We start from the raw sequence: 16,234 nt of genomic DNA, 5'->3' as shown, positions 1-16,234 counted from the left end.
ACGCACACACGCACACACACACACACACACACACACACACACACACATGCACACACTCACAGCACATTCATTTGAGCAGAATACACTGAGATTTAGCACAGACACTGCTTAGATCGCGCTGTTCAAATTGCCTACATGTGACAATGTCCATGGTGCTCACTTGCTCTATTTCTCTCTCTCTCTCTCTCCTCTCTCTCTCTCTCTCTCTCTCTCTCTCTCTCTCTCTCTCTCTCTCTTGAGCACGCATACACAGCACGGCAGTTGAAGGCACACTCTTCATTGATAATTGCTGTGATTCTTGCAAGTTAGCGTGACACCCCTGGGGCTAGAGCCGCAGTCACAGCAAACACACTCAAGCCGGGCAGGCGGGCAAAAATAGCCAGACTCTCATGCATGCTTGCGTGCAAAAACAACAAAAAGATATTGGAGCATTCTTAAGCAGGCGTGAGTCATTGCCTAGGTGGGAAAACTTGTCACTTTCCATTTCTGAGCAGTGGCGATTTTTTGTTGTTGTAAGAGGTGATGTTTTGTGGTGATCAACAAAGAATGGTCCTTCAGACCACTTTCCTAAACCAGGCTCTTAAAACTATTATTATAATTATTTGATCCAAACCTGACTGGCATCTGCTTCCTTTTGAACTGAATCAGTGTGCCATTCAGTCAGTAACAACATCAATAGATTCTTTCTTTATTGTTTAATTTTTATTTAATGGATCCTACGATAAATCCATTGAGCTGGCCTGAGTACATTAAAGTGTATGCACTGCATAGAGGATGCAGTGAGGATGCACTGAACAATGGTGATGTGTTGAGTGAACAGATCAAAAATAGGATGGTCTGTAGAGATGTTAACACTGCATCTCTATTGGAGAGTAATGTATTTACACATCAGAAGGCTAAAGGTCTTTAATGGCTCATCAAGCTTCCTGTGTATTTCCTAGCTGGGTCAACGACATTTTTGGGCTCAGTCGTCAGATGGCGCAACGGCATCTAATGCCCTTTAATGAATGCATTATTAGTGGTTGATATGCTGCAATGAATATGCTTCTTAGATAGTACACTGAAAACAAACAAACAAAAATCCATGCAATAGTGGCACTGGCTGTCGTTGCACCACCTTGCCGTGGGCTGCTTCTAAAAATTCCCTGACCCAGCTAACATGACTTTTATTTATCAATGTGTGTAATGGGGGAAGGATGGCGTTCCTTCCCATTCTAGTGTGTTACCAAAAACGCACGGAGAATGATTCCTAATGATGACCTTCAAAGACTATTTGCACAATCTTAATTTATACTTGTTAAATATGTAAATATTTGCATTCATATGCCATTGGAGATTTAGGGCTAGTGTTTTGTTTTTCATCTGTGTGGTTTAGCAGCAGAGCGAGTGGGTTAGCTTCGGCATGTGTGAGTGCGAGTGAATGCTGGATGTTGGTCAGCTGAGGGGACCGTAAGAAAATTATATTGTTTTGCCAGCTTGTGTTTTCTGGAAATGAGAACAAGCTTGTGTGTGTGCGTCCAGAAGAGGTTGCATGTTGAACCCCAAGTTACAGTACTAGTCCTTAAGCTATCATCTGCCATAAGGGCGCAGTATAGAGAGGGGAATATATCTTTTTCCATTAGTCCCGCAGTAGGCATAATGTGTTATCTGTATTGGCCGCATCAGTGCAAATCTTTATAAATTAATGAAACCAGATAAAGGCTTGATGGCTTTAATGGCTTTGACTATGGATTGGAAATAGGCTACCACATACAAAGAAATTCTAAATTCCATCTGAATTCCAATTCACTTCCAATTGGAGCTCACTGCTTGTGTCTTGTGGGTGTACCTCATTCAGGCCAGACCTGACTTAAAGAAACACAAAATCGCCTCCCTATTTTCCTAATGGCAGACCACATTTCAAAGTACATGGTACGGGGTTGTTTATAATCTTTGAAAAGTAGTTGGTTTAGAAGTCTAGACTGTATCAGTGGATTATTACGTGAGATATTTTAGTTGTATCTTTCTTTCACAAAGCCATCACCAGATGCCTGTCAGACTTGAGCTGTGGTTGAATGTTGGTGAATATACACTAGTACATTTATAAAACTCACCGCGCCCACTTCTCCGCTGGTTTTCAGTCATTTTATCCGTCACAATTGATTTCACATTCGAGTCAAAGACGTTTTATTGGGCTCAGACGTCAGGTGGCACAACGGCATCTAATGCCCATAAATTAATTAGTAATTGGTGGTTGATAGAGTATGCTGCAATGAATATGCCTCTTAGATAGTCCACTAAAAACAAACAAACAAACAAAAAACCCATACAGCAGTGACACTGGCTGTCGTTGTGCCGCTCTGACGTGTGCTTCTGTTTAAACAGCATTGATGGCCATTAGCCATGGAAGGCCTTGCCGCTCTTAGTTAGGTCTCACAGACTCTGTGCTAGAACAGAGGAATTGGCAGCAGCTTTGTCTGTCTGTCCCTTTGGCACCAATCATAGCTGGCGGATTTATGGAAGACCACACGATCAACTGCCCAGGGGGCACATTCATCACTCAACACATCCAGCAAATGTTCTCTCTCTCTCTCTCTCTCTCTCTCTCTCTCTCTCTCTCTCTCTCTCTCTCTCTCTCTCTCTCTCTCTCTCTCTCTCTCTCTCTCTCTCTCTCTCTCTCTCTGCTCTTTTCACTGCTTGATGGATGGTTCAGCCTTTCCCCAAATATTGACATTACATTTTACCCAGCTTTATGTAAAGAGTAAAAAGGGACAGCAGCACAATTCACAGTCTGGCTGCATGCTGCGCACGTCGTAATCAGGTCTCTCGCTTGTGGACGTATAGTATGAGTAATGGTGTAAATGGTTAATCCACAGGCCTCGCTGTTGCTTTGATTGATGGGTTCTTACACCAAAGGATCTTTTAGGAGTTAAGCCAAAACTGAGTAAAATCATGACAGCGTTTCTGAAGTCCTGGCATGAGCCACGGTGGAAAGTAATCAGAGCTGTACAGCTCTATTTCCAGGTTGACCAACTGACAGTATCAAACCTTTTTTTTCCAGTCTCGACTCACAAAAATTAGTCTTAAAATATGAGAGTGTATTGCCATGGGCATCTGAACGTCCTTTGTAATCTCTTCGCAGCTATGAAATACGGACAGAGTCAGTCTGAGACAGCTAACAAGGCAGCTAAAGAGGGCAAGCAAACCAGAAACGAAAGTAGGGGCAATACCATTTCCAATAGAAGCTATGGACTTTGGGCCCCAAACTTTTTTTACACATACAATTAAGTGAGTATCCCCACTGTAAGAGTCCCAATGATCACATATCATCTGAATTTCATTTAGACATGTTCTCATACAGATGCACTGGTGTGGCATAAAGGGCGGGTTATGCTCTCTTTAGAGCCTCAACGCAGTTAGTCAATGCAGTTAGGCTTAAAGGAGGGGGAAAATGTTGAAGACGCTGTTGTACATAGACATGTTGCTTCCTGTGCTGTTTTGTGTTGATTTTGTCAACATGGTGACAATAAAATCATGTACAAATATGTAAATGTCTTTGCATCTCATGAATGTGATTATTATTATTATAGGTACTGATATCTTAATAAACAAATATGGATGAAACCTGCCTCGTAACAGTGCAATGTGCTGTCATTAACTTCTAGGAGGAGAAGACATCATTACATTACATTACACTCAGATTATGTTTTTAATCCAAAGCTATTTACAGTAAAGTTATGTTAAGTAGGCCCCTATAGGGTATTGGATACAGTCCCTGGAGCAGTATGGGGTTAGGTGCCTTGATCAAGGGCACCTTGCCCGTACGGAGGAAAAGACAAGAAACAGAAAGTCTTGCCATACAAAGATAACACAATGCCTTTGTATAATCTTAAGAAATCAGTTTAATTGCCAATGTTTACATCATAAATGATACAGGATTGCTAAAACCATTTTAGGCTTTTGAGCAGATTAGATTATTTTCATGTGATTAACAACCAGTCCTTTTTTGAACTAATTTCTGTTCACAATAATTTATAATTGGCCTGAATGTTATAGAACTTGTCATCGGGTTATGTTTAATGAGCACAGAATGGACTTTTTGGATGGGGATGGAGTGTGTCTGGAAGACTTGAATAGACTTGAATATGTCATGTCTACTCAGACTAATCCCTCTATTTACTTTCAGTGCCTTATTGGGTCCCTGTCCTCGTCTCAACAAAAGGAATCTGTCATTTCCATCATAAACACACCCCTGGCAGCTGACTTCTCTCTGTCTCCCATGTCTGTTCCACGATTCTCTCTCTCTCTCTCTCTCTCTCTCTCTCTCTCTCTCTCTCTCTCTCTCTCTCTCTCTCTCTCTCTCTCTCTCTCTCTCTCTCTCTCTGTCTCTCTCTCCTTTCTTTCACGTCCAACAGATTTCTAACATTTCTGTCCAAAATGTCTACGCTGTGTAAGTTTATCCTGTATACTTTTCCTGTACACTTCACTTGGTTGTGACAGCAGTGTTAAAACCAATTAACAAATAAAAGAGGTTTTTTAAAAAGTAAACTGACAGGGGCTTCAATGATGGTGAAACATGCAGTAGAGCTGAAGGTTTGAAAAGGGGTCCTCAGTAGCGCAGATGGCATACATGTTATACATTATACATGTATTGTCTTTATTGACACATTTTGAGCAATCAGGATATAATAGTAAATATTGTTCTAAACTCACAGTTCTGTAGAAGTATTCCAATATGTCTTCCATGCAATGGTGATATTATTCAATTCCATCGGTGAGTTTTTCATATTTAATCAAATGAGATGATTATCGGACAGCAGGGGGTGGGGAAAGTTAACAGTATAATAAAATAAAATAAAAATTACAATTAAATCTTTAAAACAAATGTACATCTGTGTAACACAACATAACAGACACACCTTGATCATTACCTGGATTTTTCTGTTCATGAAAATGTAATCAACAAAATTAGCAACCGTTTTGCCAACCGTTCAAGATATATCTTCATCTTATATCTTCCGTGATATATCTTCATGTCTGTTTATGTATTGAGCTGAGCTGTTTTCTTGCCCCTCTTATTCGTTTTCATAAGGGTGCCTGTGCATGTGTGCCTACTGTAAATGCAAGTGTGCATGCATGTACAAGATGTATGCGTACTGCACAATACTACATCCCAGGGCCTCATTTGTGTGTGTGTGTGTGTGTGTGTGTGTGTGTGTGTGTGTGTGTGTGTGTGTGCGTGGTGTGTGTGTGTGTGGGGGGGGGTGCGTGTGTGTGTGTGTGTGTGTGTGTGTGTGTGTGTGTGTGTGTGTGTGTGTGTGTGTGTGTGTGTGTGTGTGTGTGTGTGTGTGTGCGTGGTGTGTGTGTGTGGGGTGTGTGTGTGGGGTGTGTGTGTGTGTGTGTGTGTGTGTTTTTGCTCTTAAGGCTGTGACACTGGTGGCATTTTGCATCCCCAGCAGTTTGTCCGTCCTGACCTGATGCCCTTGGACTTGCAGCTGGTGTACAGCCACTGTTGCATGCAAATGATCAATTAACACAGAGCACACACACCCACTCCCACCCCACCCTCTCTCTCTCCCACACACATACACACACACACAGTCACACACACACACAGACACACACACACAGTCACACATACAGAGTCACACACACGCACACACTATGGCCACCTCCAGTCCGGGGGCCCTTCTTTCTGTGTCGGCTGCGGGGTGTCTGTCATGTTGCATTGGCATCAGTAACCCTGTGGAGCTGCGCTGTCCCCCATCACCACTACTTCACTTCCCTGGCCTCTACTCTCCTAATGAGAACTAATGTGAGCTCAGAGACACTACTCAGATGACACACACATGATCACGCGCACACACACACACGCAAAACGTGCACACATTCACGCACACACACACATGCAGACACAACACACATGCAAATGCCCATAACAACATGTATTGTACACCCACAGCCATATGAAGACACACACTCAAGATAATCTCAGATGTCACACTCATGCACACTATGAAAACACACTATACACACTATGAAACTCCCACAATCTCTCTTTCTCTCGCTCTCTCTCTTTCTCTCCCTCCCCCCCGCCCCCCCTCTCTCTATTAGACACAGATATACTACTCACACACAGAAACACTATGAAACTCTCACACCCTCTCTTAAACTCAGATATACTACACACACACACACCCATAGTAAGACCTTGTGTTGTATATGTGCATGTGCATGTTGTATACGGTAACTGAAAGGCCTTCTCATGTGCTGCCACAGCCCATATGCACATGACATCGGAACGAGGCCAAGCGACTGTAGTCGATTCCCAAAACGTAAACACACAGAAGCTCCAGTGAGCATGAAGGGGGTCACATGCACAGTTCAAGCGTTTCTCATCCAGCTGGAGACGACAGCATAGCAACAACAGCGCACATACGTGCATTTGACCCTCGGCTCAGCTCCGCTACGCTATGGTACACTTTGGACGTTAGTCGAGCATGTCGCCATGCACAGCAGCTTGGAAAGTCATGTTGTAGCCCTAGGTCATTATGTAATACCCGGCGGATGGGCGTGATGGGGTGGGAGTGGGGTCGAGGTGGGGGTGGGGGTGAGCAGGAGCAGGGCCAGATTAAGGTGGCCTGGGACCCCTAGGCTATGGAATGCTGTGGGGCCCCGGAAGGCAAATTATGCGACAAATGTACATAGACAGTGTCATAATTACGAGCTAGGAATTAGGGATAACTTGTCTACCAACTGTACTCTGTCAGGCACATGAATTTTACAATGTTACATCCTGTCACAATTTCGCAATTTTTCACTTTTGGCCAATCACGGGCCCCCTGGCAGGTGGGGGGCCCTAGGCTGCAGCCCTATCTAGACTGTGCATTAAAACAGCCCTGGGCATGAGGGGTCCACAGGGTTAGAGGTCAGGTCAGGGCCAGGCCCCCCCTCCCCCTCCTCCTCCTCCTGCCTCCATACAGAAGCTACTGCAAGCGGAAGGACCCCGGAGGATAGCACCGAGCTCCACACCCTCCCGCCAACTACCCCCCCCCACCCCCTACGCCCAGGCTTCCTCTGCTGCCTCCTCGGCCGCACTGGAGGTTGTGTCGGGGGAGTGAACTTGGCCCAACGACCAGAGAGCATTCAATTTCCCTTTTCATTTCCCAGGACTGTAAATGATTTACAGGGAAGCACTCATGCAAAAGACCTCTCCCCCTTCCTGTGAAATGGAGAACTGGACAAGTCACTCCTACAATCCTATTTTCGGGGATCACTGAGGATTCTATTCATCCATCCATGCATCCATCCATCCGTCCATCCATCCATCCATCCATCCATGCCTTCATCTGCACATCTCCCTGTCTGTCTGTTCTGAGCAATTGAGAATGAAGGACAGATTTTTTGCTGTGGCGCTAAATCATAAAATCCATCTTGAATCATGAGGGGCTAATCAAACTTCAACAGAAATGTCCCGTAATCATTTTTTGTCCTTTTCCATTTTGTGTAAATTTAGTCAGTTATGCTGATAGCTTTCTATGTACCCTGACAGGCAAGGAAACCAGGCATGTTACTCATTCTGTCTCAGTTATCATAAGGAGCCAAACCCCCCCAAACTGCGAGATTATAAGTCTGGTGTTCTGTATGGTGGCAGCCTTTGGACAAACAGTGCATCTGATCTGTGCTGGCATCCCTCCCTGCGGTGTAATGATGACGGTAACAGCTACTGTAACATGCTCAAATTCGGTGCCCCACAGAGAACCCAGCCACAGAGGGTTCAGTGCCAACAGTCTGATATACTGTGCGCGTGGGGTGTGTGTGTGTGTGTGTGTGTGTGTGTGTGTGTGTGTGTGTGTGTGTGTGTGTGTGTGTGTGTGTGTGTGTATGTGTGTGTGTATGTGTGTGTGTATGTGTATGTGTGTGTGTATATGTGTATGTGCGTGTGGGGGAGAGAGAGAGTTAATATTTTGCCAAACACAGAAAAGTCTGTTGGATTTAGTTAATTCACTTCATTTAGTTGCACACAAATCCTTTTCTTTGCCAGAAATATAAACCATTGAGTTAACCTGTGTATTTTGTGTTGAGTCAATGTGATTGAGACATGTTTCAGTAGAGTAATTTGAGTTCTTAAAACCCTCAAATCTCAAAGTTTATCATTAATTAATTAAAAGTATAACATGCATTTTTTCATCTTGTCTATTGTCTACTGCATGCTCAATGCTGACCCTCATTGAGGAAGGACATTTCACACCCTTTTGATACATACTGTAGCTGGCTATTTTTGTTAAGCAGACATTTTTTACCCTCCGTTTTCCACAATATCTGCCTGTGGCATTGTATTGTATTGAGGGAATTAAGGAGAGCCATTTGTCTGTTTACAAACATGAGACCTGAGGGTTTTTTATGTTTTTATTTTTAGATGTCCGTACTGAAACCCGCAGCAGCTGAGGCGTCCTCTGGTGGTTTAGGTCTCCCCCGTGAAGACTGGCTTGAGTCGGTTGAGAAAGATGATATGATGTAGATTAGTTAGCAATCTGTTCGGATGAGCAGATTCGAGGTCTGTTGCATACAGTATCAGCGTCAAAGCCATCTTTTTTCTGCCTCCATCCGGTCAAACAAGCTCAACAGTTGGTCTGCTATTCCCACTGAGATTGGAGGCCATTAGCATCAGCCAAGCCCTACTGCCAAATGATTAGTAGCCAATATTGGCTATTTTCAGCAGCAGATAATTGGCCATTTATAAGGCTCTTCATTCTCGATCCTTTCTTCTCATCTTTGAGTGATGACAGTAATGACTCTTTAAGTCCGATTAATGCTCAGAAACCAACCTGTCGCTGTAGTGGCGCAGACAGCCACGCAGATACCCCCCATCCCCCCACCACTCCGCAGACATTTGGTGTGCACCTCCAAAAATGTGACTGACCGCAGTCAAGCTATGCAGACAACCGTGACAGGAGCCGCTATGATTGGTCCTCTTGACCAGAGCCACTCTGCGGTTGACAGCAAGCAACTACTTCCTTGTTCTAAACTTCACCAGGCTGACGGTTTGCGTGAGGAAAATGCATGTGATATTCATTAAATAAATTGCATGCTTTGTTCCTTCATCCATTTACATGAACCCAAAGACAACACGTGCACTTGCAAGCTACGACACTGAAGTTATATCTTATCGGGAGGACATTGAACTGTTCTCTACAATGAGCCACTTCCTTGTTCCAAACTACCGTGGTGGCCTGTGGGCGACAGACTGGCGCAAGACATATACACAGCCCTTTAGGCCTATTTCTGACCAGAACGGGGAAGAGGACGGGACGGAAGCGATGGTGACGAAAGTACATGGAAACTGATCTGTCCTTCCACACCAACAAGGCGGTAGTACAGTAGACTCGCTGCATTTGGAAAATAGAACTCGAGCGAAATTTGGATGGTAGCGGCAAAGTAGCAAACTAGCTTTAGCTGAGGGGGGGATTTTGAACAGGACTGGCCGGGCACACCGACGCTGTCTGTGTGAAAGAGCGAGTAGAACACACCACCCGATACTCGGCTGTCTTTTCACTGCCGCCATGCCACACTCTAGTGTTTCAGACCTTATCACTGACAGAAGAGGAGCCTTACTTTAGGCCCTTTACTACTGCATTTTTCTACCCGGCACAGCTCGACACAGCACGACTCGGCCGCCATTTGTTGCTTTTGTATTAGACAGGTACGGCACAACACAGCTTGAAAACCAGCCCTCGTTTTTTGGCCAGCTGAACCTAGCTGATCGGGTCTTTCGCTATCTATTACCCAGAATATTATGCGTCAGCTTGTCCTCAGCTGTGAATCAAAAAATAATCATGATCCAGATCAACTTTTGGAATGCTCTTTAGTTTGAGACTGTATTACTTTGACATTAAAATCGAAGGCAGAAATCAACATTGTAGTATCCAAATATGATGTCACTGAAACTATTTTTAGCCTACTTCGATAGCTGAGATATCTGTCGGCCTTAAGTCAAGTCAACTAGCCTACATAAAGTAATGCAATTTGACAATGCCAAAAACGTAAATCCAACCATACTCCGGGTAACACGGTTTGTAATGGAAACACAAACCGTCCGGGCTGGTTTAACAGCACCACTCAGCTCGACATGGCACGGCACAGCCAAATTGTGTGTGGAAAACAGTGCAGTGCAGACGTTTCAATGCCTTTGGACTTTCCTCAGTGGAAAGTGAGTGTGGACAGTGGAGCCATCTATCACCAGATGTCCTTAATTAGTGGACCGGTGGAAATTTTCCAAAACTTTCTCCTCATCTTTCCCTCAGATAGCTTTCCACAGTCTTTCTTCTTGATCTTTGAAGGTGCCAAATCTCATGAGCCATCTGTTCAGACAGAGCAGGGATTTGGAAATTATTCAAATATTTGTTTAGTATTCGAGAGTTCTGAGTAAACATTCCATGCAAGTTGTCATGGAAATGAAGTGCGTTGTTTCAAATCTTAGCAGGGCCGAAAGTTGTACAGCGCATCTTATTTACATAAATCAAACAATCCATCCATCCTAAATGAAGCCTATGCTCCCCAGTGGATTCAGACATACTAATCATTTCTGCTCAGCCACTGATAGCCTTGTAAGGAGTTAAACCCACAAAATCAGGATGGTGTTATGTGAAAATGGTGTTGTCATGTAATCTATGGTGACAGACTTTGGATAAATTAGCTAAGCTACAATAAACTACTGATAACAATGTCAGGAGGCAAAGATCAGAAAATGCATCAGCAATGATGATGTGTTGGCAACAAAATATAACCGAAAGTGGCTCTCTGGAAAGTCACTAGAAGTCGCTAGATCAGTGTTTTTCAACCAGGGTGCCGGGTAGGGAGAGACAATGTTCCAGAGCTCCTACAACTTTATACTACCCTACAAGTAGTGTAAGCTCTGCAAAAGATTCACACCAGATTCACCTTAGGATGATAGTCTCCTGAACAGATATATGTTAGTCTGACACTCTATTCCAATAGGGTCACTTGTCTGTGATGTCTGCCACTCTATTCCATTAGCGTCACTGGTCTGTGATGTCATTATGGAGATGGTTCTAAAACCTCACCTGAGTATACATACACTCATTTAGCATCAGGACACTGAAGAGTACAGTTGGATTATTGTTTCCTCCTGGACATTTACACATGCCTCACATAGTATGGGACTCAAATGGACAGCAAAAGTCAGGGGTGCAGGCCAATCATCATGCTGTAAGTACATGAACATTGACACAGCATTATCATATCAGTGAGCATATGTTTTATAGCTCAACTTCAACATGAAGACACACACACACAGAGAGAGAGGGAGACAGAGAGACAGGGAGAGACAATGTTCTAGAGCTCCTACAACTTTATACTACCCAACAAGCGGTATAAGCTCTGCAAAGGATTCAAACCAGATTCACCTTAGGATGATAGTCTCTTTAACAGATAGGCCTACATGTTAGTCTGCCACTCTATTCCAATAGGGTCACTTGTCTGTGATGTCTGCCACTCTATTCCATTAGGGTCACTTGTCTGTGATGTCATTATGGAGATGCTTCTAAAACCTCACCTGAGTATACAGACACTCATTTAGCAGTAGGACACTGAAGAGTACAGTTGGATTTTTTGTTTCCTCCTGGACATTTACACACGCCTCACATAGTATGGGACTCAGATGGAAAGCAAAAGTCAGGGGTGCAGGCCAATCATCATGCTGTAAGTACATGAACATTGACACAGCATTATCATATCAGTGAGCATTATGTTTTATAGCTCAACTTCAACATGAAGACACACACACACACACACACACACACACACACACACACACACACACACACACACACACACACACACACACACACACACACACACACACACACACACACACACACACACACACAAGAGTCAGAGAGAGAGAGCACACACACACACTTCTGTTTGCTTTATTTTCTTGCTGATATTATCAATGCCATTGCAAGCATTAATTTGTTGTTTGTTTGTTTCAATACTTATTTTATTATAATATCATTACCAATGTATCTTCAACCAATGCTTTGGCAAAACAAAATATTTTTTTGTCATGCTAATAAAGCTTCTTTGAATTGAATTGAATTGAGAGGGAGACAGAGAAACATGGAGAGACAATGTTCCAGAGCTCCTACAACGTTATACTACCCTACAAGTGGTATAAGCTCTGCAAAGGATTCAAACCAGATTCACCTTAGGATGATAGTCTCTTTAACAGATAGGCCTACATGTTAGTCTGCCACTCTATTCCAATAGGGTCACTTGTCTGTGATGTCTGCCACTCTATTCCATTAGGGTCACTTGTCTGTGATGTCATTATGGAGATGGTTCTAAAACCTCAGCAGGACACTGAAGAGTACAGTTGGATTATTGTTTCCTCCTGGACATTTACACACTTCTCACATAGGACTCAGATGGACAGCAAAAGTCAGGGGTGCCGGCCAATCATCATGCTGTAAGTACATGAACATCAACACAGCATTATCATATCAGTGAGCATTATATATATATAGCTCAACGTCAACATGAAGACACACACACACACAGACAGAGGGAGAGGGAGACAGAGAGACAGGGAGAGACAATGTTCCAGAGCTCCTACAACGTTATACTACCCTACAAGTGGTTTAAGCTCCGCAAAGGATTCAAACCAGATTCACCTTAGGATGATAGTCTCTTTAACAGATAGGCCTACATGTTAGTCTGCCACTCTATTCCAATAGGGTCACTTGTCTGTGATGTCTGCTACCACTCAGCTTGGAAGATCCCACTGAACTTGCCGGGTGATGTTGTGGTAGTAGTAGATTTTGCCCTCTGAGTCCCAGGCTGGTTCCCAGTGGGGAAGCAGCACAACGGTCCTTGGCTCAGGTGGCGGTGGAGGGGGCTGATGAGATGGTTGGACCTGCCGGTTGTGGAGGTAGCTTGTCATCTCTGACTGGGTTGGTTGCTGAGGTAGACCTTCTGCTGGGACTGTATTGGCTGCTGCTGTAGTGGTGGCTGCTGAAGGGGCTGTAGTGTCAGCAGGGTTTGACCAAACCTCATCAACTACAACCCAGCCGAGGTCAAGTCTCTGTGCATAAGGTGCATTTGTAGGCCCATTGTGTTGATCTCTGACCTTGTGAACTTGTAGGACATCACAGCCAAGCAGAAGGAGAATCTGGGCATCTGGATTGAGGGGAGGAATGAGGTGAGCGACTGAGCTCAGGTGTGAATGGTGTTTTGCTACTTCAGGCGTAGGTATCTCTGACCTGTCGTTAGGCATGTGGTTGCATTCAATGAGTGTTGGAAGGGACATGTTACAGGATCCTTCAAGAGACTGTGCGATGAAGCCTGTTGCTTTCCTCCCAGACATTTCTGTGACTCCAGCACATGTGCGTAGAGCGTGTTTCGTGGTGGGAGCTCCTTTCTCTTGTTGATGTCTGGAATTTGGTGTGCTGGTGTCTGATGTGCACTCGGTGTACTGTGGCGAGCATCACTCTGACTGTGAGCTGATCGGATGGCGATGTCAGCATGGTGGGACTGTAGCTGCATGTCTGATTGCTCCATGGTGTTCGGCTGGTGAATGGAGTGGAGCTGGTGTGTTCTGACTTGTGCTGGATTGTAGTATGGAGGAGAGTATACCTGTACATTGGCTTGTTCGGCAGCGTATGTTTGATGAGCTTCCCTGATGGTAGAGGGATAGAGTGGTTCTGCTTGATATGGAGAGAACTGATGGTGATTTGGTTGCTGAGGATAGTGGAGGTGCACTTGATTGTCAGTGGGTTCTTTCTTATGTGGCTGTTGGGGCATGGCGTTGACGGGAAGGGAAAAATGAGGCTGAGCAACGTTATGGTGTACAGGGAGACATGACTGTGTAGTTTGCTCTGCGGCATATGTCTGATAAATGTTTTTGATGGGAAGAGGATAAAGAAGTGACTGGCTCTGATAGGGAGAAAGCTGATCCGGTGTGGAATAGTAGTGGGATACAGGAGAGCAGAGATGGGACCAAGTCACTAATTTGCAAGTCGCAAGTAAGTCTCAAGTCCTTCCAATCAAGTCTGAGTCAAGTCACAAGTTACGACACATTTGACCAAGTCAAGTCCAAGTCCAAGTCGTGCCAAAGCCAAGTCAAATCCAAGTCCAAGTCTTTTTTTTCCAAGTCCTTGGCAAGTCACCTTGTATTCTATGTGCAATATTGACAATTACCTTTGGTCATGACTTCGTTACCTCTCCACACTGCTTTGCATGTCCCCCTTCGCCAGTCATGTCCTTTACGAAAATCGACCATGGTATACCATGATTTCAGTTTTTTGAGCATGGTTCGGCATTGGTTTTTGGTTTTACTAGGTTTAACTATAAATTGAACCATGGTTTACACTGAAAACTAACCATGGTTTAGCACGGTTTATAATGATTCATTAAATTACTGTTATATTTTATCCAACGCACATATTGGTGACAGTCCTTAGAGCAATGTGGGGTTAGGTGCCTTGCTCAAGGGCACTTCAGTCATGGATGGAGGTGTAGGGAGAGGTGGGTCTAAGGGTGGGATTCAAACCTGCAACTTTGTGATCTTCAGCCCAACTCCTTAAGTCACAAGTCCACATCTCTGCTGGAGAGTCAGTGTTTTGGTTTTCAATAGGTCCAATTGGCAATGGAAAAATGTCACTTTTATTTTCATTTAGGCCTATTTCTAGTTCTGCTGCCGCTGACTCGAGAATTTTGGCTTCCACGAGGGCTGCCGCGACATCCTTTCGTGTTGCAGCGTGCCTTTGCGGCTATCATACTTTCAGGAATTCTTGACGAGCATAACGGACTATTGGATATTATTGATCTGGTTTCCAGTTGACTGAAAGAGTTTGCGTGTCTCACCTCTGTATTTCCTGATGTCTCCGCTTTGTCACGGGGTGACGCGTTGTAGACAGAGGAGGGGAGATGATGAGACATTGTCATTCTTTCGTCGTAGGGCACCGTTGTTTCGTCCGCTATGATGTTGCTTTTTTACTATCTTGTCTTCCGGTCCCAGAGACCATTGACAAGCAGCATAAACAAATCTTCTTACTTCAAGAATGACCCAAACAACATTGGATGAAGTTGATGTTGTTTGTAGTCGTAAATAGATCTGTAAAACTGTACAAAAATGATAGAAGAATGATTTAAATGAATATATGAATAACAGCTAAATAACAAGTGACATACAATGAGATGAGACTCCGTAGATTATAATCAAACATTCATTGACAAAAAATATTTACAAGCATTGCTTTCACAGACGAAACAAAGTTGCCATTAAAGTGGTAGTTCGCTATTTTAGACATTAAGCCCTGTTTGTGTGACTTCTGGGGTGAAGTAGAGATGTTCTCATCACAATTTTGACATTAGGTGCTGAACGGAGCATTTGGGTATTCAAGACTGCAGCCCCCCCACCTTTACATTGACTCCAATGAAGCACTCAAGCAATCGATCATAAAATGGCATTAAACTTTCGTTTGCAGAGACATGAAACTCACCGAGTGGTCAGAGGTGGGCAGCGATACGTTGGCTCGAAAATCACAGCGAAATACGCTTCCAGAGAAGATATATTCATTATTGTCCGTCTTCATTGATTGTATTGGTTTCACTAGTATTACTCCGCGCGACCGGAAATGGGGGTGCGTTTGTTTACGTTACTATCTATGGTTTGTATGCAAGCTGTAGTTTTTGTAGCCAGTCCCGCTCAAAGATAGCCGTTCTACCTCGCTCCTTGATGTCTACATAAACAACACACTATCGCTACCTACTGGCTGGATGTCTACTGCTATTCAACGGCGTCTGGGGAAAAATAGGTCCGCCAAATGCTAAACAACAGTTAGAAGGCATATTTCGCTGCAATTTTCGGGTCAATTTATCGCTGTCTACCACTGACCACACGGTGAGTTCCATGTCTTCTCAAACAAAAGTTTAATGCCATTTTATAATCGATTGCTTGAGTGCTCTATTGGAGTCAATGTAAAGGTGGGGGGGCTGCAGTCTTGGATACCCAAATGCTCCGTTCAGCACCAAATGTCAAAAATGTGATGAGAACATCTCTACTTCACCCCAGAAGTCACACAAACAGGGCTTAATGTCTAAAATAGCGAACTACCACTTTAAGTTACGATCTGCCGTGGCGTTACAGTTACTGTAGTTGTTTATCTCGGTTGTCGTAGCAACACCTTGTGGACCGCAGCCAGACTGGCTCGCGGCGTCATTAAAACAAAAG

Source organism: Engraulis encrasicolus, chromosome 2 (assembly GCF_034702125.1).
Source record: "Engraulis encrasicolus isolate BLACKSEA-1 chromosome 2, IST_EnEncr_1.0, whole genome shotgun sequence".
NCBI lineage: Eukaryota > Metazoa > Chordata > Actinopteri > Clupeiformes > Engraulidae > Engraulis > Engraulis encrasicolus.
The sequence above is the reverse complement of the archived record's forward strand: the minus strand, read 5'-3'. Positions refer to the sequence as shown.